Here is a 25159-nt window from a genome sequence, read left to right as displayed (position 1 = left end):
TGAAGAAATAGATATTTTCAGCTAAGAAAAAAATGTGCAAACTATTTAAAAAGGAAAAACTAAAACCACTAGAACTGATTTCATACAAAATTATCACTTTCAAACAAACTAGATGTGCTACACACACTAAAAAGTTAAAATAAAAACCCTTTTATTAGGGAAGCTGTGGAGGGGAGAAAATTGTACAGCATGATGAATTTGGCCTGCTGTTCAGTAAACAGACATGGGAAGTAAAATACCAGGATTAAGAAAGAAAAGATTGGAAGAGGGCAGTCACAATATCCCTAGGCCACAGAGAATTACAGGAAGTGAATTTTATGTATATGTAAAGACAAATTCTGTCCTGCACTCCAATCAGTAAGTCAATGTAAATCCCTGAATTATGCTAAGTGGAAAATAAAGATGTTTTCTCTTCCTGCTCGTGATGAAAGCAGCCCTGCTCTTGGCCTTTTCCTGTCTGCCTGACGTAACCTCAGAAAGGGCTCAGGAAGTGGCTGGTCAGCTCTGAAGCCAGGAGTACTGGGTTGTGAAGATCCAGTTTGAGGATTCAAGCCCCATTGGGTTTTCTCAGCTGGGCTTCGACGGCATGCTAGATTTTCAGCATACATAAAAGCTTCTGATTAGCAATCACACCATCAGGATCAAAACCGTTATAGTAACAAAGCAGCTCCACGGGGAGCCCCCAGGAAGGAGCTGAAGTGAAAAGAAGAGAATGGGGCGTGCTAAATTCAATCCTTTTATCTTTGTGGAATGTGTCCTAATGTCATAAAGGGGCACAAACAGGTGATAGCCAAAAAATAATCAACAACCAATAAGGTACTCCAGAACCCAAATGGATGCCACTGAAGGCCCAGGAGATCCCTTTATTTTTCATATTTCTCCATTTATTTCTGATGTCAACTTTTACCTTCCTTACCTCCTATGATGGTTAATTTCTAAGCATCAACGTGGCCAGGTGATAGTGCCCAGGTATCTGGTCAGGCAAGCACTGGCCTGACTTTTGCTGCAAGGATATTTTGTGGCTGGTTGATAAACCAGGAGGCTGGTGTATTAAATCATCAGTCAGTTGATTGCATCTGTGGCTGATTACATCTGTGCTCAACTAAGGCGGGTCTCCCACACAATGAGCTAATCTGATCAGTTGAAGATTTTTAAGGAAGAAGAGAGCCTCTTCTGCTGCTTCTTTGACAAGCAAGCCTCTCCTGTGGAGTTCATCCAGACCCTTGATCAGAGTTGTAGTTGTCAGCCTCGCAGCTTGCCCTATGGATTTTGGACTCTTGCATTCCCACGGTTGTGGGACACTTTTACATCTTATATTTATAGGTATCACCTGTTGGCCCTGTTTCTCTAGAGAACCTTTACTAATACACCTCCCTTCTCTCAGAGATCTGTTCTTAACTAGGAGACAATGAATGATAATATGCTCTCCTCTCCAGGAAAAATGTAGGTAGTCCATTTAAAAGATAAATCTGCAGAAGGTTTTAAAGCGTTCATCTAAGAGCAGAATTCAGGGCCACCACGGCCCCTGGTAACAGGTAATTTTAGTCAGATGGCCCTTTCATAGCATATTGTATACTAATAATAATGCAGTGTCCTCTCATATCATATTGTCTAGTAATAATAATGCAGTTGGCTTCTGCTTTACTGTTTACCATCTATTTTATATGTACACTATTTCACCTGATCTGATCTTTTTTTTATTTTTTTTTCATGGGCAGGCACCGGGAATCAAACTTTGGTTTCCAGCATGGTGGGCGAGAATTCGACCACTGAGCCACCATCACACCAACCTGATCTGATTTTAATCCAGCAACCAGGAGTGGATGGGGGGAAACAAGACATCATTCCTGCCTTCAAGGAGTTTACAGTCCTACAAACGAAACAGATATGTGACTTGGATTTGAGGCTGAATGAAAACATGCAGGATTTAGGTCCCACTAGGAAACTGTGGCATGTTGCTTAGGCAGTGACTTCAAGGGTGCACAGGTGGTTCAGTGGTAGAATGGTCACCTTCCATGTGGGGGAGCTGGGTTCATTTCCCAGACCATGCACCCCCACCTCCAAAAAAACAGAAGCAGCTGTTACTTCAGACTGGGGCAAGTGTGGAGGAGATTGAAGATTGAAGAAAACATCATGGGAGGGGAAGACTGAGGCCAAGAGTGCTGATTGCTTAAGGAACTCAACAAGAAGAGGCTTGACATTGTCAGTCACATGGTTTATTTGGGGTCAAGCAAGTAGACCTGTGTGTCCAGATCATAAATAAAGAGATAAAATCAAAGATGACAATATAAGGGTGGTTTGGAGCTAGTTATGGAGATTTGAAAACCATACCAACTAATGTGATTTGACCCCCATAACAAATATCTTACGTAGATAGTGGAGACATCATCACAACCTTTTATAGACAATGAACCAAATTGCATAGCTACTGAGCAGCAAAGGTGGTACTAAATTCAGGTCATTTACCTACAACATGCTTTTCTAGTCACATTGTCTCCCCATGCATGTGACCTTCTAAACAGATACTCTTAGGGCCAATAGACATAATTCTGTAAGTGTCCCAAATAACCCTAAACATGCCAAAGCAATTCTGGATCAAACACACAGCTCTCCGAGTGTCTGATTTAGCTCAAGGATAGAATTAATAGAGAATTTTATAAGAAGAGATGGATTTTCCTACCTTCAGGCAATTCAGATCTGGAAGTCACTTCTCCTCCCAAAAGGGCCAAACCTTAACATTCCCTTCTCACCCCACTCCCACCAGCGCAGTGTTCCACTTGCGGCCTTGTCTCCTATGGGAGAATTCAAAGTTATCTTGCCCAGAGAGGAAAAAATTCACTTTTCTTTCCCAGCTCTTTCCATCCAAAATGGAGTAAAGTTAAGCTAAGCATTTTTGAAAGGGTAAAATTGAATCCATCCCAGGCTCATATAATTTGTAAGAGCATTTTAAACCAGAAAGGGAAAAGAAGAGTTTGCCTCAAAACATTGGAAAAAGAGACAAAAAGGCATTCATGTTCCTTCTAACCCTCCTTTGCCCCTTTCCTTCCTTCAGTGAAACAGATACTCTGTGATTGAAATTGCCTGCTGTTTACAGGCAAACTTTATCCCAGAAACACATTTTAGAGTTAGTTAAACTAGAAAGATGCCAGCACAGAAAACGTAGAAGGCAGAGAGTCAAAAGAAAAAGGCTGACATTTCTAAAAAGTAGAAAAACAAGTCTAAATAACAAGGGTTGTTCTACAATTCAAAACAGCTTAGGAAAGAGTTCCCTTGCCAACAATGGAAAACTCAATAAAAGAGACAGAAGAGAGGAAAACCCTAAACAAATAAAGAAAAGAATGAAGAAATAAGTATATCGATTAATTGCATACATATCCAAGTGACATCCAAGCCTCCTCATGTCTTATTTCCTTCTCATGAGACACCTGGGAAAGATATAATTAATTTCATTTAATGGATGAGAAAAGAGAGACTCAAAGACTTGAACTTATTTCCCAAGTCACACACTTAATCTATGGCAATACTGTATCTCAAACTTCGGAGTGAAAATCTAGTGTTGTTTTTTTGTTTTTTTTGTTTTTACCAGAATTCCCCAGCTAAGGCAAGAAGAGTAGAATTTTGACATCCTGATTAAAACGTATCTGTACAAGAGATGAATGATCAAGGGAATTAAACAGAAGAGTGTATATGACTTTTTGTTTTGTTTTTAATATGGATGATGAGAAATGAGAGCTTCCTAGTGAAAAAAAAAAGCAGAATCTGGTTTTGCTAAAATCTCTTTGTTCTAAGACAGGTATGAATAAAGTAGGCAATAATGCTAGAAGGAAATAGCTGCTGAGGAAAATGACAATTTTTGTCTTGCCTTGAATCTTAAAATATTTGGCACAAACCTTGAGAATAGTTCAAAGATTTTTCCTGCCAGCTGTAAGCTAAATATTAGAAGTGAATGCCCTCGTTATGAATACACATACAAATGTAAGAACATAAAACTGTCAGTTTTAAAGAAGATTATACTCCTTGTACATCTGGTATCTTATGAAAAAAAAATAACACAAGCTCAAGTTTTTTCTTCATTCTCATATGTAATCCTCATGTTCAGGTATCCACGCCCTAAAGTTATTTTCTAGAAAGTTTTAAACAGTTTACTTAACTCAAAGCAGAGGTAGAGGGCAATATACATGCCTTTAGGTCATAAATGCCAATATTTTAATCCTGGCTCTGGAGAGTCAAACTCTTTTTTTTTAATTTTCCTTATCCATGAAGGGAATAAATTATAGAGTTGTTATAAAGACTAAGTTAGATACTTCAAGTAAAATACCTGCTGTACTGGGTTGAATGGTGGTTTATAAAAGGATATATCTGTGTCCCAGAACCTGTGAATGTGACTGTAATATTGGAAAAGGGTCACAGCAAATGTAGTTAAGGATCTTGTGATAAGATCATCCTGGATTACCCAGGTGGGCCCTAAATCCTATAACAGACAGAAGGGAAGTAGATACAGACACAGAGGAAAAGGCCATGTGAAGACTGTCAGCCCCATCTTACAGATGCGGAAACTGAGGCACTGGGAAATTGAAAGTAGAGATTGGAATGATGTGACCACATGCTAAGGAATGCCTAGAGCCACCAGAAGCCAGGAGAGGTAAGGAATAGATTACCCCCTAGAGCCTTGGGACAATTTCAGACTTCCGACCTCCAGAACTTTGAGAGAATAAATTTCTGTTGATTCAAGTCACCCAGTTTGTGTTTATTTGTTACAGCGGTCCTAGGAAATTAATATACCTGGTATATTACAAGTAGTCAATAAATATCTCTTTACTCTCTTCTTCCCCCTGTCCTTTCCCAGCTTGACCTAATGATCTGGAAAGGATCCCCAATGGGATGACCTGTGACATTTCCCGCTTGTATGAAAGAGGAGAAATCAGCTGTCATCCATTCTACCATGGCACCAACACTGAGAGCAAAATTGCCCCATCGTGTCTTTATGTGTATTTCCCAGGTATGTGCAGTCCCAGGGGTCACGGTGGAAAGCTGTGAAGCACACTGCAAACAATCAGTAGCAATAGCCCACATTTAGAGAGTGCTACTCTGCACCATGCATTGTTCTACGTGCCTTAAATGCATCAACTCACTTAATCTCTACAACAAGTTTGTCAGACACTGTCAGCCCCATCTTACAGATGAGGAAACTGAGGCACAGGAAAACTGAATAACTTGCTCATGGTCACACTGCTAGTAAATGCCAAAGCTGGAGTATTCATGGCCAGCCATTCTGGTTCTGTAATTCATGCTTTGAACCTCTACACCACACTGGCTCTTCTATCTGAAAAATGAATGAATATCTTTCCCTATCAGAACCACCACTTCTGAGTACCCTCCCATTGCTATGTTTTGCTCTTCATTCACTGCAGTTCAATGCTATTACAGACTCATCGGATCAGGAAAATCATGAAGTAGATATGAGAACAGGGTATTGAAATTAAAATTCTGTTGAATTTCAGATCTGACTCTTTTTAGCTATGTGAGTTTGGGCAGGTCTCTCAACTTCTGAGAGCCTCTGTTTCCTCTTCTGATGAGAAGAAAATATCTTTCCTACTTCATGGAGGGTGGGTGGATTAAATGCAAGAATCCACATAGAGCAGAGTGCCTGTAAGGGCTCAGTGACAGCCAAGCCCTTTCGTTAGACACTGTTACCTCCCTCTTTCCTCCATGGCGCATTCTGCTCATTTCCTGTGCTGACCTTTTCCCTAACAGGCCCATCTAGTACCTGCAATTGGGACATCCCCTCCCCAGTATCCCAAACCTCAACTCCTTACAATGCCTCTTATCACCCTAGCCATCCCTTTTTACCATCATTGTGAATTAGGAATTTCCTAGGAAGGGTGGAGAAGGAGGAGAGTAGGTCAGGGTAGGGCCAGTGCTGGGGAACCAATGGCCATCAGGTCTACCCAAGATGGGCAGCATGTTGTCCAAATTACAGGGTCCAGAAAGGCAGAGTAAATTTAAACTTAAGCCAGTGTCAGCTGAACTTCTGGACTTTTCACTTGATCCTCAAAAACCCAGTGAGGTTGACAAACCAGATAATGTCATTTTCAGTTTACAGAGAGTGTGAGTGACTTGTCCATTGTGCAGAATAAGTCAGTGACAGTGCAAATGCCAGGTGAACAGGGAGCCAGAGGGCACCACTCAGTGCGGTTCAACTGGTTCAACAAACATTTACTGAAAATCAAGTAGTCATTAGACCCAGTGCCAGGAAACGAGGGCACAGAAATAGAGATGTCTCTTTCACTGCTCTCTGAGTCCCCACAGTGGAGAGGAAACTGGATGTGTGAACAGAACAGGTAGGGAGTGTGCACATGGCACAGGGAAAGGGGGAGCCACTAACCCAATTAAGAGGCTCAAGGAAAACTGCATAGAGCCATTGAGAATTTAGTAGAAATCTGAAGAATGTAACAACTTCCCAGACAGAAAGCAGAAGAGGGAAATGCAGTCAATGGCATGATTAGCCTTTGGAGGCAGAAGAAAAAAAGTTGTTGTATAAAGGAAAACAATTCATTTCCACTACCGGAGAACAAATTGTGGGCAAAGGGTGTGCAGCAATGGAGCTTAAGCTGTAAAGGGGAGGCAGAGCGAGGTAAGGAAGGGCTTGGAACTATTCCATACTAAATGTGAAAGCTATCTTGTGAGTAATGGGAGCCCTTTAAATGTTTTAAAGAGAGAAAATCAAATGTGCGCTTTGAAGAACAACTCACAGCTGAGTTCATCAGAATCACCCAGAAGGCTTATTAAAACACAGGTTGGTGGGCCCACCCCCACAGGTTTTAATTCAGTAGGTCTGGGGTATGTTCAGACACTCAATGTGGGGCTCCTCCATTGAGAAATCTCTGCTCCAGGGCTCCACAGTGGATGTCTGATACTTTGTCACATCTATATGACCGTCTGACCAATCCTCCTTGCTTCCCCCAAAGAACAGATCTGTGTTGCAATCTAAAGTTATCTTTGTCCAATGTCAATGGCTGAGAGATTCCAAACAGAGTCGAGAGGTTATCCTGGAGGTTATTCTTATGCATCAAGTAGATATCACCTTGTTATTCAAGATGCAATGGAGAGGCTGGAGGGAACTGCCTGAAAATGTTGAGCTGTGTTCCGGTAGCCATGTTTCTTGAGGATGATTGAATAATGATACAGCTTTCACAATGTGACTGTGTGATTGTGAAAACCTTGTGTCTGATGCTCCTTTTATCTACCTTGTCAACAAAGGAGTAGAGCATATGAAATAAAAATAATTAATAGGGGGAACAAATGCTAAAATAAATTTAGTTTGAAATGCTAGTGATCAATGAAAGTGAGGGGTAAGGGGTATGTTAGGTATAATCTTTTTTTTTTCTTTCCTGTGTTCATTTTATTTCTTTTTCTATTGTCGTTTTATTTCTCTTTCTGAATTAATGCAAATGTTCTAAGAAATGAAGAATATGCAACTAAGTGATGATATTGTGAATTACTGATTAGGTATGTTGTTTTATTTTGTTTCTTTATTTTTTAATTAATAAATAAATTTAAAAAAATAAAAATAAAGTTATCTTTGTCCAATGTTTTCATCTTTCACAAGTGATACCCCACAGTAAACTTCATGATACTTCTCATACCACCCTTAAATCATTGCAGTGGCTTTCAGTTAGGATAATGATAAAAATCCTTAACACAGCCTATAAAGCAAGGCATGATCTGGTGTTATCTCCCCCTCCAGACTTGTCACAAACCACACTGACTCTCTCTTACCATCTCTCTCTCTCTCTCTCTCTCTCTCTCTCTCTCTCTCTCTCTCTCTCTCTTTCTGTGCTCCAATCACACCAGCCTCTTTCAGTTTTGTTATATGTGCCATCCAGCCTTTGCACATGCTATTCCTTCTCCTTTGACCCCTCTTTTCCTTGTTGCTCCTTCTTCACCCAGTTAACCGTAACCCTACCTTCAGAGCTCAGCTCAAGTTAGTCCCCTCAAGAAAGCTTTCCCAGACCTCCCTGATCAAGCAATTTTTCCTATTATTTGTCCTTATAAAGCCATGTACTTCTGCTTAGAAACCCCTAGATGCTTATTTTGAATTTACCATTTCAATCTATTTTATTAATATCTGTATCTCCCACTAAATTGTAAACTCCATATGGCCCAGGACCATGTCTTTTTTTGGTACTGTTACTGTTGTTTTGTTCCCTGTGACATCTCCAGCACCAACTGCTATATACCTACCACAAAGTGGACTCTCAAAGCATGTTTGTTGAATGAATTCTTAAACTTTAACAAACATGAAAAGGCTGGGATTCCACCATGCCAAGTTCCATAATTGAAAGATGAGAAAAAATGTGCAGGTTTTCTTTCTTTTCTTTTGGCATGTCTTTTTTCCCAATATTCCTGGCATCAGTTTAAACAGCCTAAGGAAATGAGATCTGAACTCCTCTCAGATCCAATCCTACAAAGTGCAGTATTTGTAAACATTTACCCCTAAACATTATCTCAAAAAGCATATGTTGGAGTGAATTATAGCTCCGTGGTATGGAACTGTGGTGAGTTTCTTTGTGTGTTGAGATGAATTGGGCTTTTAGGCCCTTGCTGAAAGGTCCCTTCTCTCAAAAACAAAAATGTTGTTTAAAACTCTAGAAAACTTCCATGTTTGAACTAGTTCTCAACTTTCACCTTTTCCTATTGTGAAGTTAAAAAATTGGAAGTTTTTCCTTGCTTAACAACCCAAACTCAATTTCATTATAAGCTGGGCTTTTCTTTCCAGTATAGAAGCAAAATAGGTCAACCATTCAATTAAACTTCCAGTCCCTGGCTCAGCGGTGTTGAACCCATAACTTCTCAAGAAAGCATTAGCAATTCAGAAAGAATGAACAATTCAATAGGAACATGTTTCTTCTTTCAGTTTCATCTAGGAGTGATAAGTGTGTAACATCAGCAAAGTTGGTAAGACCCACACACAGCTTACAGCCCATACATAGCCTGCACATCTTTCTAACATATAAGAAGTGTTGATGTAACTAAGAGGATTCATTGACAAAAATCTCTAGGGTTCTATGTACTTAATAATAAGCTCCATGTGGGTGAATATTTTCACCTGTCTTATTCATGCTGTATTCTCAGAGCCTTTGGTGGCTTGAATTTACACACCCTGGAAAACCATTCCTGTGGTCTGAACCCATTGTAAGTAGAACCTCTTGATAAGGTTATTTCAGTTCAGGTGTGACACAACACAATCAGGCAGGCTCTTAATCCTATTATTAGAGTCCTTTAAAAGTAGGATGAAATCCAGACACAGAGAGAGAAAGCCTGGGGAAGGGACCAGAAATCACTGGAACAGAGAGAGGCCAAGAGAGGTCGCCATGTGTGCTGCCATGTGGCAGAAAGGCCAAGGACCAAGGATCACTGGCAGCCAGCCCCAGAGTACCATGTTCTCGGGGAGAAAGCATAGCCATCATGGCGCCTTGATTTTGTATTTCTCCTAACCTCAAAACTGTGAGCCAATAAATTCCCATTGTTGAAGCCAACCCAATGCATGGTATTTGTTTTAGCAGCCAGGAAATTAAAACAGAGCCTGAAACAATTCCTGGTACATAACTCAATAAATATTTCCTTGTCCTCATAGATTGTGGTGATGAATGCATAGTTATGTGATTATACCAGGAACCACTGATTGTTTACTTAGGATGGATTGCATGGTGTGTGAATAAAACTGTTGAAAAAAATGAACAGAAAGATACAAGGGTTGGAGAAAATGTGGAGAGAGAGATGTACCCATGCCCCCCCCAGTGCAGCCCCTCTGGAGGGCAGTGTGGTGGTTCCACAGGAGGCAAATATAAGGTTGCCATATGATCCTGCAACCCCAGTATTAGATATCTATGTGGAAGAACTGAAAGCAGAGGCATGAATGGACATTTCCACACTGGTGTTTATGGTGGCAGTGTTTATGATTTGCAATGGATGGAGGTGGCCTAAGGTACATCTCCTAATGAATGGAAGGCAAACCGTGGTATATACATACAATGGAATATTGAGCAGCTGCAAGAAGGAATGAAGGTGTGAGACATGCAACTAGGGGAATGGACTTTGAGGACAGTATGTTAAGTTAAATAGACCAGAAAAGAAAAGACAAATATTATAATGCCTCACTAATAGTTATAACTATAATATGCGAATTTTGAGAATTGAATCCGAAAGCATAGATTATCAGGGGACAGCTTCTTGTAAAGCTTCCTAGATTGTAAGCTCTTACAGCAGTCACATCTATTCCTGAGTTGTAATGGTTATTTCTAAATTCTGAGATTTTAGGCTCTTTGTGTATAATGTGGTCATTCCCTGGAACTTCGGTTATGTGTGTGACACCTGAGACTCAGAGTCAGAGTTCTGCAGCTGTGAAAGTCAAATTACCCCAGAGAGCAGCTATTCAAAAATCTGAAAAAGGGATCATACTTCAAGTAGAGATATGAATGAAGCTGATCTGGTTAGAACTAAGGTAAATCAGACTAAAAGGTAAAGGCTTATATTGACTGTGCTTTAAACTTCAACTTCTGGTATAAAAATTTATATTTTCAGCAATGCACTACCTTATTTATATTTTCAGTAGCACACTAATTTAACTTGTATGATCAGTTTAATTGAATACCATAATTACACAGAAACTTGAATAAGCGGTAAGATCTTATTGGTTTGTACAAGTTAGTGTGATGCCCCCATACATCCCAGAGTAATCTGGGCAGAAAATTAAAAAAATATTTACGAAGAACACTGAGGGACTGGGGAAAATATGGAAATACTAAACTCCATCCCAACGCCACACCTGGGGAATTCCTGATATTCTTACAAGCATTGGGGACTACCAATCTACTTGGCCAAACCCTCAATCTTGGGGCTTGCCCTTATAAATTTACTCCTGCAAAGGAAAAGTTTAGCCTACTTATAATTATGCCTAAGAGTCACTCCCAGAGAACCTCTTTTGTTGTTCAGATGTGGCCTTGCTCTCTAAGCCAACTCTGCAGGTAAACACACTGCCCTCCTGGCCCCACCCCATGTGGGACATGACTCCCAGCAGTGTAAATCTCCCTAGCAAGGTGGGATATAACTCAGAGATGAACCTGGACCTGGCATCATGGGATTGAGAAAGCCTTCTTGGCTAAACGGGGGAAGAGAACTGAAACACAATAAAGTTTCAGTGGCTGAGAGATTTCAAATACAGTCAAAAGGTCATTCTGGAGGTTATCCTCATGCATTATATAGATATCTCTTTTTAGTTTTTAGTGTATTAGAATACCTAGAAAGAAATGCCTGAAATAGTTGAATAATCCAGTACTTCATTCTTGAAGATGATTGTATAACTATATGGCTTTCATGGTATGACCATGTGTTTGCAAAAACTTTGTGAATGGGGTGGGCAACCATGGCTCAGTGGCAGAGTTCTCACCCACCATACCAGAGACCTGGGTTTGCTTCCTGGAGCCTGCCCATGCAAAACAAACAACAAACAAACAAAACCTTTGTGAATGACACTGCCTTTACCCAGTGTATAGACAGATGAGTAAGAAAAGAAGGACAGAAAATAAATAAATAATAGGGATAAGGGATCTGGGAAGTTCTTTTTTAATTTTAATTTTTATTATTGTTTTAATCTTCTACTTGGAGTAATGAAAATGTGCAAAAATTAACTTTAGTGCTGAATGCACAACTATATGATGATAATGTGGACCACTCATTGCATACTTTGGATGATTATATAGCATAGAATATATCTCAATAAAATTGCATTTTAAAGAAAGCATATAACAAAAACACAACATATCAAAACTTATGGGACGCAGCAAAGGCAGTGCTAAGAGGGAAATTTATTGCCCTAAATGCCTATCTCAGAAAAGAAGAAAAGGCAAAAATGCAGGAATTAACTGTCCACTTGGAAGAACTGGAGAAAGAACAGCAAACTAATCCCAAAGCAAGCAAAAGGAAAGAAATAACAAAGATTAGAGCAGAAATAAATGAAATTGAAAACATGAAAACAATAGAGAAAATCAATAAGACCAGAAGTTGGTTCTATGAGAAAATCAATAAGATTGATGGGCCCTTAGCAAGATTGACAAAAAGAAGTAGAGAGAGGATGCAAATAAATAAGATCAGAAATGGAAGAGGAGACATAACTACTGACCTCACAGAAATAAAGGAGGTAATAACAGGATACTATGAACAACTTTACGCTAATAAATACAACAATTTAGATGAAATGGACGGGTTCCTGGAAAGACATGAACAACCAACTTTGACTCAAGAAGAAATAGATGACCTCAACAAACCAATCACAAGTAAAGAAATTGAATTAGTCATTCAAAAACTTCCTAAAAAGAAAAGTCCAGGACCAGACGGCTTCACATGTGAATTCTATCAAACATTCCAGAAAGAATTAGTACCAACTCTCCTCAAACTCTTCAAAAAAATCGAAATGGAGAGAAAACTACCTAATTCATTCTATGAAGCCAACATCACCCTCATACCAAAACCAGGCAAAGATATTACAAAAAAAGAAAACTAAAGACCAATCTCTCTAATGAATATAGATGCAAAAATCCTCAATAAAATTCTAGCAAATCGTATCCAACAACACATTAAAAGAATTATACAAAAAAAAAAAAAGAAAGCATATGGCCCTGCATTGACTCTCACCTCTCTCACCTATGTCTTTGCGAGAATGCCCACATGACATCTTACATGTGCTCAGTCAATTTTCTATCTGTTTAAAATAAATAAATAATAAAAATATGTATTACTTGAATGAATGAATGAGCAAAGAATTGAAAAGTTAGTAAGTTCCAGACACTTTTCTAAGTGATCTACACGTAGCAATTCATTTCATCCTCACATCCCTCTTAAGAGGTGGTTACTATTGCCTGTTTTCAAATGAAAACACTGAAGTAGAGACAGATTAAAAAGCTTGTAGAAGGCCACAGAGCTTGACATCCATTCTAACTTCTATTTTCAGAGCACATGTCATCTCAACCCTGACCAGACTGTAAAGCCAATGCCATCCCAGGACAATGCCCCACTGGTTCGAACTCACATCCAAGGACCAAATTTGGTCTCAGGTTCATGCCTCCATGCCAGGTTGCCACCTAAATCTGTAAGTCTTGCTAGATTTCAAGGCTTGGCATATACCAGCCTGGTACGTCCCACGTCACTCTAGTTATAAATGAATGAGTCTACTAATGTGTTTTCTAGACTAAGCTGAACTAATCATCGGTGAAGATTCATTAATTGAGCAAGTAGTTGGTAGGAGCAACAAGACTTAAGAACAAAAGAGAAGTGTGCTTCACTAATGTGTATTTCACATATATAGCTGACCTTACTAGCTTGCACTATGAAATGAGATCTCACTTCTCCCTAATACCTAAGTAATCATGGAACAGGCCCCCAGGGTCTATATGCCCACCCAGATGCTGCCTCTATATGCTTCCTCTATTCCAACTTCTTGCCAACACGCCATTGCCTTTGCTCCCCTGGACACAGCACCTGCAATAGATTAATGCCCCTGATGCCCAACAACATCTTGAAGAAAGATCTGCTCCTCTTAAGTGACCCCATCACAAATAACAACAACTCTGACTTTTAGCAAGAATTTACTGATGGCTTAAGGCTAACTGAAAGACCACAAAATGTGTCACAGTTCCTTCTAGAAACTGGTGCACTCAGAGCCCACAGGTCCCAACCAGACTGCAACCTCCCTGCCCAGCTTCCTGCAAGCCCCACCTGTGAAACCAAACCTACTTCCATCAATGGAATCGTCTTGGTTAACTCCAAACCTCCGAATTCAGATTTACCTCCCTCTTAGCCCTAAAGGGAGTTTTCTCCTCTAGTGAAAGGGAGAGTCAAGAGTAGCCACAGCTATTTCCTTCAGGGTGTGTACCATTTCCCACCCTCTAGACTCTAACTCAGAAAGCCTGAACCAGATAATCACCATAATTCACAGAGCAATACCCGAAGTCTGGCCTATTCAGTTTTAAGTAAGAGCATGTGTAGAAATCCACCCACCCAATTTCAGAAACTCTGTTCTGTGCCCAGTTTCATTGTCTTTCCTCCCACACTGCTATGTACCTCATGCCATAGTCTAGTTTTCCAATTTACCAACCATCCAATGGCTTAAGCAAAAAACACACACATCCTCTAAGAACAAGCAATAATTTTCAGACAAAGGGCACTTTAAAGCACAATTCATGGAAAAAAAGAACATTGTATATAATTCTGCAAGAACACAATCTTAATAAAGCCTACAATTTATATTATTAAGTAGAACACATGCTTCAGCATGAAGCATCTGCCTTTATGTCATGCCGTGGTATTCAGGGCTATGCCACGTATCTTCCATTTGTCCTTCCAAATCCATCCCCACCCCACCCCAACCTTCTTCACCTTGTTTTTTTGCCAAGGGAAGCTGACCTGTTTGGATTATGACTCCCCTGCCCTCTCCTCTGGCTCACAGTTGGGTTTAGCCAATGAGAAATCCTGTTAGGTGATTGGGAGGAGAGTTTGGAGTACTTATTCTTACAGCTCTCTCCCTTTCCAGTCACTTGGGACCAACTATATCCCTCCTTCTGAAGGTCACTGATCCTCTAAAGGTAGCCCTCTCTACATAATTCTTCTGGATTTCAGTACTCCCTCCCTTCCATTGTCCCTTTGTTGTTATTGGCACTGGGTTATCGTACTATTTGCAGGGGGGGGTGGGTAGGGGTGGTTCCCAACAGCCTGCCCATATCTTTGTAAATAGTTCCTCTATTAAACCCTTCTTGGATTATCCTACTTTAGGATGCCAGCCATTTTCTATTGGGATACCAACTGATGCAAGGACTTGTCTAAGAATAGCACTGCATGACTGAAAGGGCTAGACAACATGGGCCATTATTTGACCAAGGAAAGGATATTCCACTGGTGTTTGGAAACTACTGAATGTTGTAACTTCCTACACAATAGTGTTTCTGCATTCAGTTCTTTCCTCCTCTTCTATCTTCAACCCACACTCTCTTCCTCATGCTATAGCTGGGCTTTTGTTTCTAAACACAATAAAGAAAAGTACCTAAATGTGAGCAATACAAGTCTTGGCATCTATAGGAAGAATATATTATTACAGTTGTTTTCATATGACCTAGAAAAGAAACAACAAGAGAAAAAGATTTTATTATGAATTGACCAATCACTATCCTAAGCTTTCTAGGCTAACATTTTAGAGCTTAGTGTTTTAGAGCCTACTGTATATGGATCATTGGCTACAGGCATATGTTGTCCTTTATAATGTCTTGCCTTGCATATATTAATACGCATTTAACCCTTGACTGAGATTCTATTATATTTTTAAAGTTTAATGATTCTCAATTGATTTGAAAATCCCCATTTAGAGAAGTGTTAAAAGAGTTCACAGATACAATAATTATAGTGGTCTTAACCAAAGAATAGTAACTCAATTTTGCTTTGTGAAATAACTTTTGGGAATTAGGGTGTATATTAGTTTGCTAATACTGCTGGAAAACAATATACCAGAAATGGAAGAGCTTTTAAAAAGAGAATTTAATAACTTACAAGTTCACAGTTCCAAGGCCATAAGTATGTATAACTTAGTAAGTAGTATAACTACGGCACCCAGAAAAAGATACCTTGACTCAAAGAAGGGTGATCTGGGGAGGCATGTGGCTGGTGACTGCTGGCCCTTATTCCCGGTTTTGTTGCTTCCATCTTCTAATGCTACTGGTTCCTCTCTAAGCGTCTATGGGCCTTCACTTAGCTGCCCCAGGACAGAACTCTGGGTTTCCTCTCTTAGCTTAGTATCTGCCAGAGCCTGAGATTTCTTCTTTTCAGGTTCTGGCGATTTCTGTGAGTCCTTTCATAGCACTGGACCGTTTCTTTCTCTATCTTCAAACATCTACACCAGTTCATCCATTTCTCAAAAATTCTTCTTCTTTAAAGGACTCCAGTAAGCTAACCAAGACCCACCTTAAATGGATGGAGTCACATCTCCATCTCCATCTAATCAAAAGGCCATGCCTACAATTGGGCATTCTACATCTTAGTGTAGATAAACTAATCAAAAGTTCCTGCTCTACAATATTGAATCAGGATTAAAAGAAACAGCTGTTCCAAGATTGGCTCAAGATTGAAACATGGCTTTTCTGGGGTACACACTAGATTCAAACCGGCACAGGGAACCACATGCTTTATTGGGGCAATATGCAGGAGCCGGAACCACATGCTTTATTGGGGCAATATGCAGGAGAAACAGGTGAAAATAGTGGGATGCAAAACAGAAATTCCAGGCAATGTGGAAAAAGGAGATATCTAATCTACCATACCTATGAGAGGTGTTCTGGAGAACAGAAGGGAGTGTAGGTACTCCAGGATAACTGTGAGGTCTGTTTTAATATGGTTTTGCATTTTGCCTTTCCCCATTTGTCTATCAATGGGAAAGGCAGGCTGGTAATTGACACAGTGGAGATAAGAGGAGAGGAAGCCCTCTTTGCCCCCCTCTGGGACTCAACAGCTCTCCAGAAAAGATTTATGCAAGTCAGCTTTTAAAGCACTAGACACATTGATTTCCTGCTGCCAGCAAACCTTTTTTACCTCATTGTTTTGTGTGCCAATTGGATTGGTTTCATGTCAGAATTGCCTCAAAAGCAACTAATGCAATTTTTTCCTCATTTGTTTTCAAGAGACTGATATCACCTCTCTCACTGATAGGATTATCTTAAGCATGCCAGTACCTCTTGGCCCTGTATCGAGCTAAGGAGGCAACAAAGCTTTTGCCTTCACTCCTGCCACATGCTTTTCCTGTCAGGTGAAAGAAAAGAAGATGAGAAGAGGGAGATTGCAATGCTGGACTGTGAGAATTAAAAGCAATCTAGAACTTTCACCCCATCACATATAAAAGGAGGACTCTGTGTGTGGTACAGAGAAAGGGTGCTGGTTAGAGCAAAGGCAACCTACATTCAAATCTGGAATATGCTACTTACTTGAAATGAGCTACTTACATTCTCTGAACTTCTGTTTTCCTCAACAATAAATACAAACAATACCTATATCACAGAGTTGATGGGAAGAGTAAGATAGTACATATGCCTATGTCTGGTCAAAGACTGACCAAAAAGCAGCACTCTATAATTTAATAGTAGAATATTAAGGAGTGTGAATTTTAGATTCAAAATTCTTCATTTTTCTTATTCCATGAAATGCTTTCTATTCATTCAACAGACATTTGCTGAGCATTGAACCTCTGAATGGAGCACCATCTGAGGGTACCATTAAAGTTTCAAAGATCAGTGACGCAGTTCCTGCCGAGGCATCTGCTTTATGCTCTCCAGTGGGCACCAGGTATAAAGGATGTAAACGTACTGGACCAGACTAGAATAATCGTGAAGAGATAGAGGCCCCAAACATAAAATATGAAAACAATGGAAGCTAATTAGACCAGGGAAAAGAAAACCCTAGAGTAAAAAATGAAGATCTGTTATTGAGTCCTTACCTTATGCCAGGAACTGTGCTAGGTGCCTTACCAACATTTTCTTAATTCTTCACAACAACCCTGTAAGTGAGGTTTGCTAATCTCTATTTTACAGATGAGGAAACTGAGGCTCAGAGAGGATCTGACCCTGTTGGCCTGCAAAGCCCACATCCTTTCCACTTTACCACATTGCCTCCCTTGTGAGAGCTGAATTGCTCTTACAGAAAGGAAAACAGGCCCGTTCTTTCTGGGGCTGAGGCATCCAGCTAGGAACAATGGCTGGAAATTCCAGGGAGACAGATTTCAGCTTGATAGCAAGCAGAAATCTGTAACTTTGGGGTTGTTCACAGACACAAGGCACTGTCTTGGGAGATGGTGAATTTTCCATGGCTGGAGATATTTGTGCCTTTTTTGAAGGGAGATTTCGGAGAGCAGAGTCGAGATGCAGCAGTACATCTGCATCAGATGACTTTGAAGGCTCCTGTCCACGCCCATAAAATTAGTCCAATCTGTGAAACAATAATTTCCCAAATTCAGAGGTGAGACCATCGACTTCGCTTTCTCTTTCATGGTCTCCTCCTATGACTGAGAGTAAAAAGCTCTGTAATAATGGGGTGCTCTAGAAGAGTGCTCCTCCAAGCCCACCTCTAACCTATCCCATAGGATTCTTACTTCAAGAGCTTGAAATAAACCCTGCAACAGAATCCAGTGTCACAGCTCATGGTTGATCTTATTTTGAAAGTGTCCTGAGATCTCAACGTGAAGAGTAGGTCTCTCTGAAGCAGTACCTCTTTCAGGTCTCTTTAATCTTTAACTTCATGCATTTGGGAGTAGAAATTCAATATATTACAAGAACTTAGCAAAATAAAATAAAATATAAAATAAAACAACTTTCTTGCTAAAAGCTCTAAAAAGAAAGCCAGCAAAACTGTTTTAAACATCTCACAAAGTTCACATTGTATTGCAAAATTGTTTTTAATGAAGCTGTTATTATGTTACAAGAATGCAATAAAACATGGGAAACCTGAAATTTCCTATTTTTATCACCTCCTATAAAATTTTCAAAAAGGCCAAAATGATTTGTTTCAAAATGTGTACAAAAATAATTGGATTGAGAAATTTCATGCCAAGTTTCCATCTGGAATGAAATCTAGAGGATATTACTTCATAAACCACTGAAAATATGAGTACAAAATGAAAATGGTAAAAGATTATTGAATATAAGTGTAATCAAACATAGCATAACCGTTGATTTACCATCTCCCAGCATGTGTTTCAGTACAGGGACCTCTTTTATATTACAGAGCATTCACAAATAATGGTTTTACCTGAATCTAATTATTTTTGGAAAGAGAAATGCTACATACATGAACTTCTTTAAGTGAATACAAAATACAAAATGCTAATCCTACACTGGTCAATTTTCAAGCATAATATAATTCTGGATTGTTCATGAAGAGAAATACCAGCTTCCTTCATTTACTCTTTGCAGTACAAACCTTAACTAATCCTTATTACAAGCTTAGGCAAAAATCTAATCCTTGGGTGTGAAACAAATGCATTTTAGCACTCAAATTGTATATAAGAAGTTTACTACAGATAATCATTTGTTATAACAGTGCTGCAAATGACTAGAAATCAATCATATACTCAAATATGTAAGTATACAGGAGGATGTTCCTTATTTCATGATTTCCGATTTAATTTTCAATTCACACCTTAATGCCATTGGTGAAGATCAGTCACTTAGGGAATGAACAGACCCTCCTCAATTGTAAATCAAGTTTCTGTTTTCCGTGGAAGTCCTTTCCAAAGCATTAATCTCTGTCAGTCTATCCAGTGCACGTTGTTTCATGAACAGCTTCCAGCGTTAAGTAGAGCAATTCTGTCTACCATCTGGCTCTGCGAGAGAAAAGCTTTCTTCTATGTGAAAATAGAAAACTGACCTGACCCCTAGTCTAGACTTACAATCTTTCCAAGGATCTCATCCATCTCCTTATCCATTCCAAATGGCTGGAATTTTGGATTGACCAGTAATAAAATGTGAGTGGTTTGGAGTCTTATTTAATATGTTTACTTAAATTGTTTTTAAAGAGCACAGGAGTTGGCATCATTTTTTTAAAAAGCACTACCATCCCTGGGAACCAGCCCAGTATTTACTTTTTACTATGTGACAATTGAGCACATTTTCAAAAATACAGTAGGAAACAGTGCAAAACAGAAGCAACATGGGTCTTATTTAGCTGTTGCAGATGTTAGTGGTTAAAACTACCCAGCTTTCTCTGGTTTATCTGGAATTAGATATCCTACTTCTTGGTAACAGTTCTAACCACAGAGGTTTATGCTAACATACCAGATAAAATCAGTGTTTTTAAAAATCATAAAAAGTCACTACGACAAGTGTGAGTTTGAAATGAGTGAGTTTGATCTTCCTTTAATTGTTCTTCTAATTCAATGTACTGCCTGCACGTGCAAAGTGGGTTTGGGCTTCAGTCACAGGGTTGCATCCTTCTTCATCTCTTTTGCCTCCCCCCACCCCACCCCCAATTTGGCTATTTGACAAATAGTCAAAGCCACATAGAATAAGTTCTGCCTGCTCTGCTCTGCTGTTGGGAAAATTTAAGACTGATTGTGTTTACAACACAAAACTATATGAAAATACTTCCTTTAAAAAGCCTGATTGTCTTTGTTCTACAAAAAGTAATTAATGAAATTGGTGTCAATTAAGGGAGTAAAGGCTATCCCATCTCTACTATGAAAACCCATAGCAATCAAGGCTCCACGGGTTCATGATAAACTGGACTCCAACTCACTGGTACAGAATTAAGCTTAGAATCCTAAAGGATTATGTTTAATTCTGTGTGCTAAATGAAGCTTCAATACAAGACTGTCCTCTTTCAGACTTAATTGCACCGATCATCAATCAGTGTTGCCTAAATGATCATGGTAGATCAGTGTGAGCACTGGAATGTGCTTGAGTTGTCTGGCCTCATGTCAGACAATCAGAAAAGCTGACGCTTCCGAACTGCAGCCACGCACTCCTACAGCTGGAAGAGAAGCTCTGCAGCATGTGCAAATGCGTGCGAATGCTAGCCAGATGGCGGGCTGGGGGTGGGGTCGAATCTGTTCTCTCAAGTTTCATTTTAAGAGACTCTGAGCATGTTGCTTAACTTCTCTGTGCCTCAGTTTATCTGCACAATGAATATTACAACAATACCTGCCTATCAATGTTGTTGGGAGCATTAATGAAGGTCTTTCTTTCAGCCCCAGACTTGCCCCACTGCCACTTGGGATGAGGGAATTTTTGTAAGGCTTTATGAAATACATATTTTACAGATTTTTAAAATGTATCCTTATGCCCAAGGACGGCTAGAGTTAAAGCCCTGAGCTCCCTATTCACACCCTTCTTCCCTCTCCTAGAATACCTTCCTTACTCTATGTCCCACGTCTATTCTCCTTCTTAGCATTCCATTATAATGAAAATTGACCTAAACTCCATACAGTCCTATTGCCACACTTTCTGTAACCGTAGAGTTAGGATTTTAGAGGTTTAACAGCAGAAAGGAGAAAGAGCTAATGAATTCATTGTCTCTGATGATATCTGCCTATCAACGTGGAACATTTGACTTAAGGGAATTCAGGCCACATGATACAGGATAAAACTATTAGCCACAGAAGTGTCCTCCTACCCCTCTTCAAATCAACCCACCCTTCCTAAAACAACTGTCACACAAATAGAGCCAAACCCAGAGGTTTTTTTTTCAGTGACACATGATGACTTCACTCAAAAGAGCAGTGAATTTGACCAAACTTATTTACATCTCAATTCAGATATAAAGCAGAAAATGCTTTATAATTTTCATCAATGATTTTTTTACATATATAATAAGGGGAAAATACCTAGAAGTCTTGATGCACAAGTTATGAAACCTGATTTATCTGATTACAGTTTTTCATATTCATGTTGTAATCAAACCATAAAGGGAAGATTTTTTTTGACTGGTTCAACTGTTGTGGTTAAAAAAAAAAAAAGATTAGCCTCTCCGAGTGATTAACTGTTCGCCTTCTCTCCATTTTACCATCTTTTCCCCGTATATGAGATCTTGTGAAGCTGAAGCTATTACGACCCACCCTCCACGGGTGATTTGCTTTACTTACCACTAGGGGGAGATCAAGCTAAGATTAGCGACCTTGGGCTTCAAAACGCAGAGAAGGGAGAAAGAGAAGTGGAGAAAAAATAATGAAAATGCCCTCAAGTGAAGAAAAAAATAAAAAAGAAGAGTCGGGGGCCTAGCGATGAGGAAAGGAGAGGAGCTCCTGCTGGACATCCGGGATATTTAGGGAGCCGCTATCAGTCTTCAGCTTAATGATTAGATGCCCTGATGAGTAAGCTATGGCAGTCTGGTAGGAGATGGCCAAAGTACGATGGTCAGGGGCTTCCGTTTGCTGAAAGGGAATTCCTGTCCCCTCTTTCCTTTGTGTTCACCAGCTATAAGTGAAGTGAAGCTATGCATATCTCGGGTTCCTGAAAAGAAGAGGGATTTTTCAGTAATTATCCTTCACATGTAACCTCCAGACAACATACTTTCCTTTTTTTTGTTTTGTTTTGCTTCCTACTTACAAAATCTCCTTCCATAACCTGAAAGATAGTATTGGGGGTGGGGTGGGGAGCTGGGGAGAACGGAACTAGGAAGGATCAGTACTGTAAATGTGATTCTACAACACTGCGAATGAAACCCCAATATCTGGGTTAATAGAAATGAGCATTACAACTCAGTGCTTACAGTTTTTCCTTTTTCGCTTTTCGAAAGATCTCTTCTCTCAAAAGAGATCTCAAAAAAGAGATCTCTTCTCTCAAAAATGTGCATTCTGCATTTCCCCCAAATAGTGGCAAAAGTCCCTCTGAAATGGATTGTTAATTGTACTTGGTTCAGTCACTGATAAGAATAAACCAGATGAGGCCAGCTGTGCTTTTGTTTCTTTGACTCTTAAATAGCATTGTTCCAGCATGTGGAGGTCCTTGAGAAGATTAGGAAACAAGGAGAGCAGGGAAGAAGATAACTTGGGACAGAAAGCCTAGCCCCACCAGAAAAAACTTACTGCACAAATGACCAAATTCCAAGAGGCCAGAAAGAATTCCAATCCTATGCAGAATTAGTCTCTTTAGGAGCCTTTTGTACCAAGCTAGAGTCTGAACTTTATCCTGATGGCCATGGGAAACTTTTAATCAAGCAACTGATGTTAATTTAAAAGAATCACATGATCACTCTATCAAGTCATTTTCATTCTTGGCATAGAATTTATGGTTAGCTAACATTTAATTAATAATTAATTATTTTTAAATTGTAATTTTCTGTCTTTTCCCACTAAAATATAAGCTCCAAAAGCACAGGGACTTTATCTCTATTGTCCACCATTGTATGCCTAGATAGAATCTACGTAGGATGTCTTAAGTGTTCAATAAATATTTTAGAATGAATAAAGATTTGATTCTTAGAAAGTTTGCTCTAACTGCAATACAGATGAAGAGTTGAGGTAAGGGAAGAAGGTGGAAGGCAAGAGCAAAATTGGATATAGGAACAAAAATAAGGAAACTGTCTCAGTAATAGATCCCATTTCCATTCCAGACAGGTTGTAAGTGCTGGGAGACCGGAACCCAGAAACCTGGGTCAGGCACCCTCTTCCCACCTTCCATAAGTTGGGGAGCATGGGAGGCAGTGAAGATGCAAATATAGAAGTAATGTTTAGAGGGCTAATCAGAAAGTCAGATAGGCCATGAGGACAAATGGACAGTCCAATGAAATAAAGTACAAAGTCAAATCAGTAGAAGGGAGATCATGAAGATCAAAGGCGAGAAGAAGCTAAAGCCTAGGGAGGGCATGTCCTGACCTCCACACAAAAAAATACTGTGTCAAGAAGAGAAAGCCTGAGAATGCAAACCTGGTGAGAATCAATGTTTAATAAAGGAAAGACATATTCAGAGGAGTTTACCAAAGAGACCATAGGGACCGCTGTGATGCCCTGCCCAGAGCCCACGCTCAAGGTGGGATCTGTCAAGATTGAGACATCATTCCCCTAGCAGCTGGGAGTGTGTGGTTCTGCTCAGCTGAAAAGAGCTGCCTTGTCCAAGTTCATGGCATCTCCCAAGGGGGAGTCCATATCCAATGCCTGGCCAATAAACATTGGCTATGGAGACCTGGCTTCTTGCTTCATAGCCGTACAGCTATCAAGGAGTATCCATTCATTCTAGCTCAGAACTCCAGGTGGGATTGTCTGAGGCCCTCATAATATAATTCAACTTCTCCTTCTGCCCAACGTTATTTCCTTTATTCCTCTATTGGTATAGATACCAAGGGAACTCCCCAATAAACTTCATCCACAAAAATCTCTGAATCTTTTTCCTAGAGAACCTGGCATAAGACAAGAGGTGGCAGGAGTAATCCAAGGACCTAGATGCTAAAATAGGATCATCCACCTGCCAGCTAGAAATGAAGACCCTATCCATAGTGGCAGGGGAAGCACCACTAATCTCTGGCATCTGTAGATGTACAATTGTTAAAACTTTCACTGGTGATGAATTGAGATGGGATACAAATCGAAGAGTGCCAGCTGATAGATGCAATATCCAAGGCTTTTGAAAGATACAAATAAAAGTACTGTTTAGAAGGATTTTGCTGAGTCATTGATGCATTAGAGAAATTCAACGAGAGATTTGGCTCTGAATCATCAATTGAAAGCAAAATGTGAAAGTCAGAAGTCCTCACTGGAGGCATATAAAGAGGCTCTTATCTTCTCTAATGAGGGGACAGAAAAAGCAGAGATCAAAATCTGGGACTTAATTCTAAGAAAAGCAGCATTCCAAAGAAAATTTGAATTCTCAGCCCTGGCAAATCAGCTATGACAATGTCAAGGACCTAGTTGGAATGAGTGAGATTTTGCGATGCTCTCAAAACCTTGACATCCCACCAAGAACCCTCTGGGCCTGCTAAGATGACCCACTCTCCCTGTTAAAGGCTTGTGCTCATCTCTTGTCTGAAGACGATGAGGAAGCCTCTGCATTCAAAACAATATAGGGTCCTCTAAGGATCTACCTCCCACTTCCATCAGACCAATAACTAGAGTTAGGTCAAAACAAAGCATGCTGAGGGAAGAAAGGGACTATACCGCCGAGTAGCTGTAGGACCCAGCCAGCATATACTGGCTGTAGTCAGGAGATTGTTTATGGGACTTGATCCTGAGGGTGATGGATCAGAGGGGCAAAACATAAAGTTGTATAAGGGAGAGGTTATTTATATGGGAACACTCTACTGTGATAGATGATTTGACACCCTGGAAAATTCTCTGGGAGATGGTACTACCTCACTGCTAGAATGGCTCTTGAAATATTGGAGAAATAATGGCCCTCACTAGGTAGAGTAAAAATGGCAGAACTATTGTGGCAGACAGTAGAAAAGAAGATAAAACAAATCTCAATCCCTGAGCCAGTTTCCTGACCCAGAACCAATTAATTAAAGGAGAGATCAAGTTCTACATGTCTCCATGGCAATTGAATATAATAATAATTCCCATAATTTTTTTGCTAAATGTCTGTGGTAATTTATTTAGGTAACAATAACTGGAAAAATGGACTGCCTAAACAAAAAATGCCTAAAC

Source organism: Tamandua tetradactyla, chromosome 4, assembly GCF_023851605.1.
Source record: "Tamandua tetradactyla isolate mTamTet1 chromosome 4, mTamTet1.pri, whole genome shotgun sequence".
In the NCBI taxonomy this organism is placed as follows: Eukaryota; Metazoa; Chordata; class Mammalia; order Pilosa; family Myrmecophagidae; genus Tamandua; species Tamandua tetradactyla.
Note: the sequence above shows the minus strand (reverse complement) of the source record.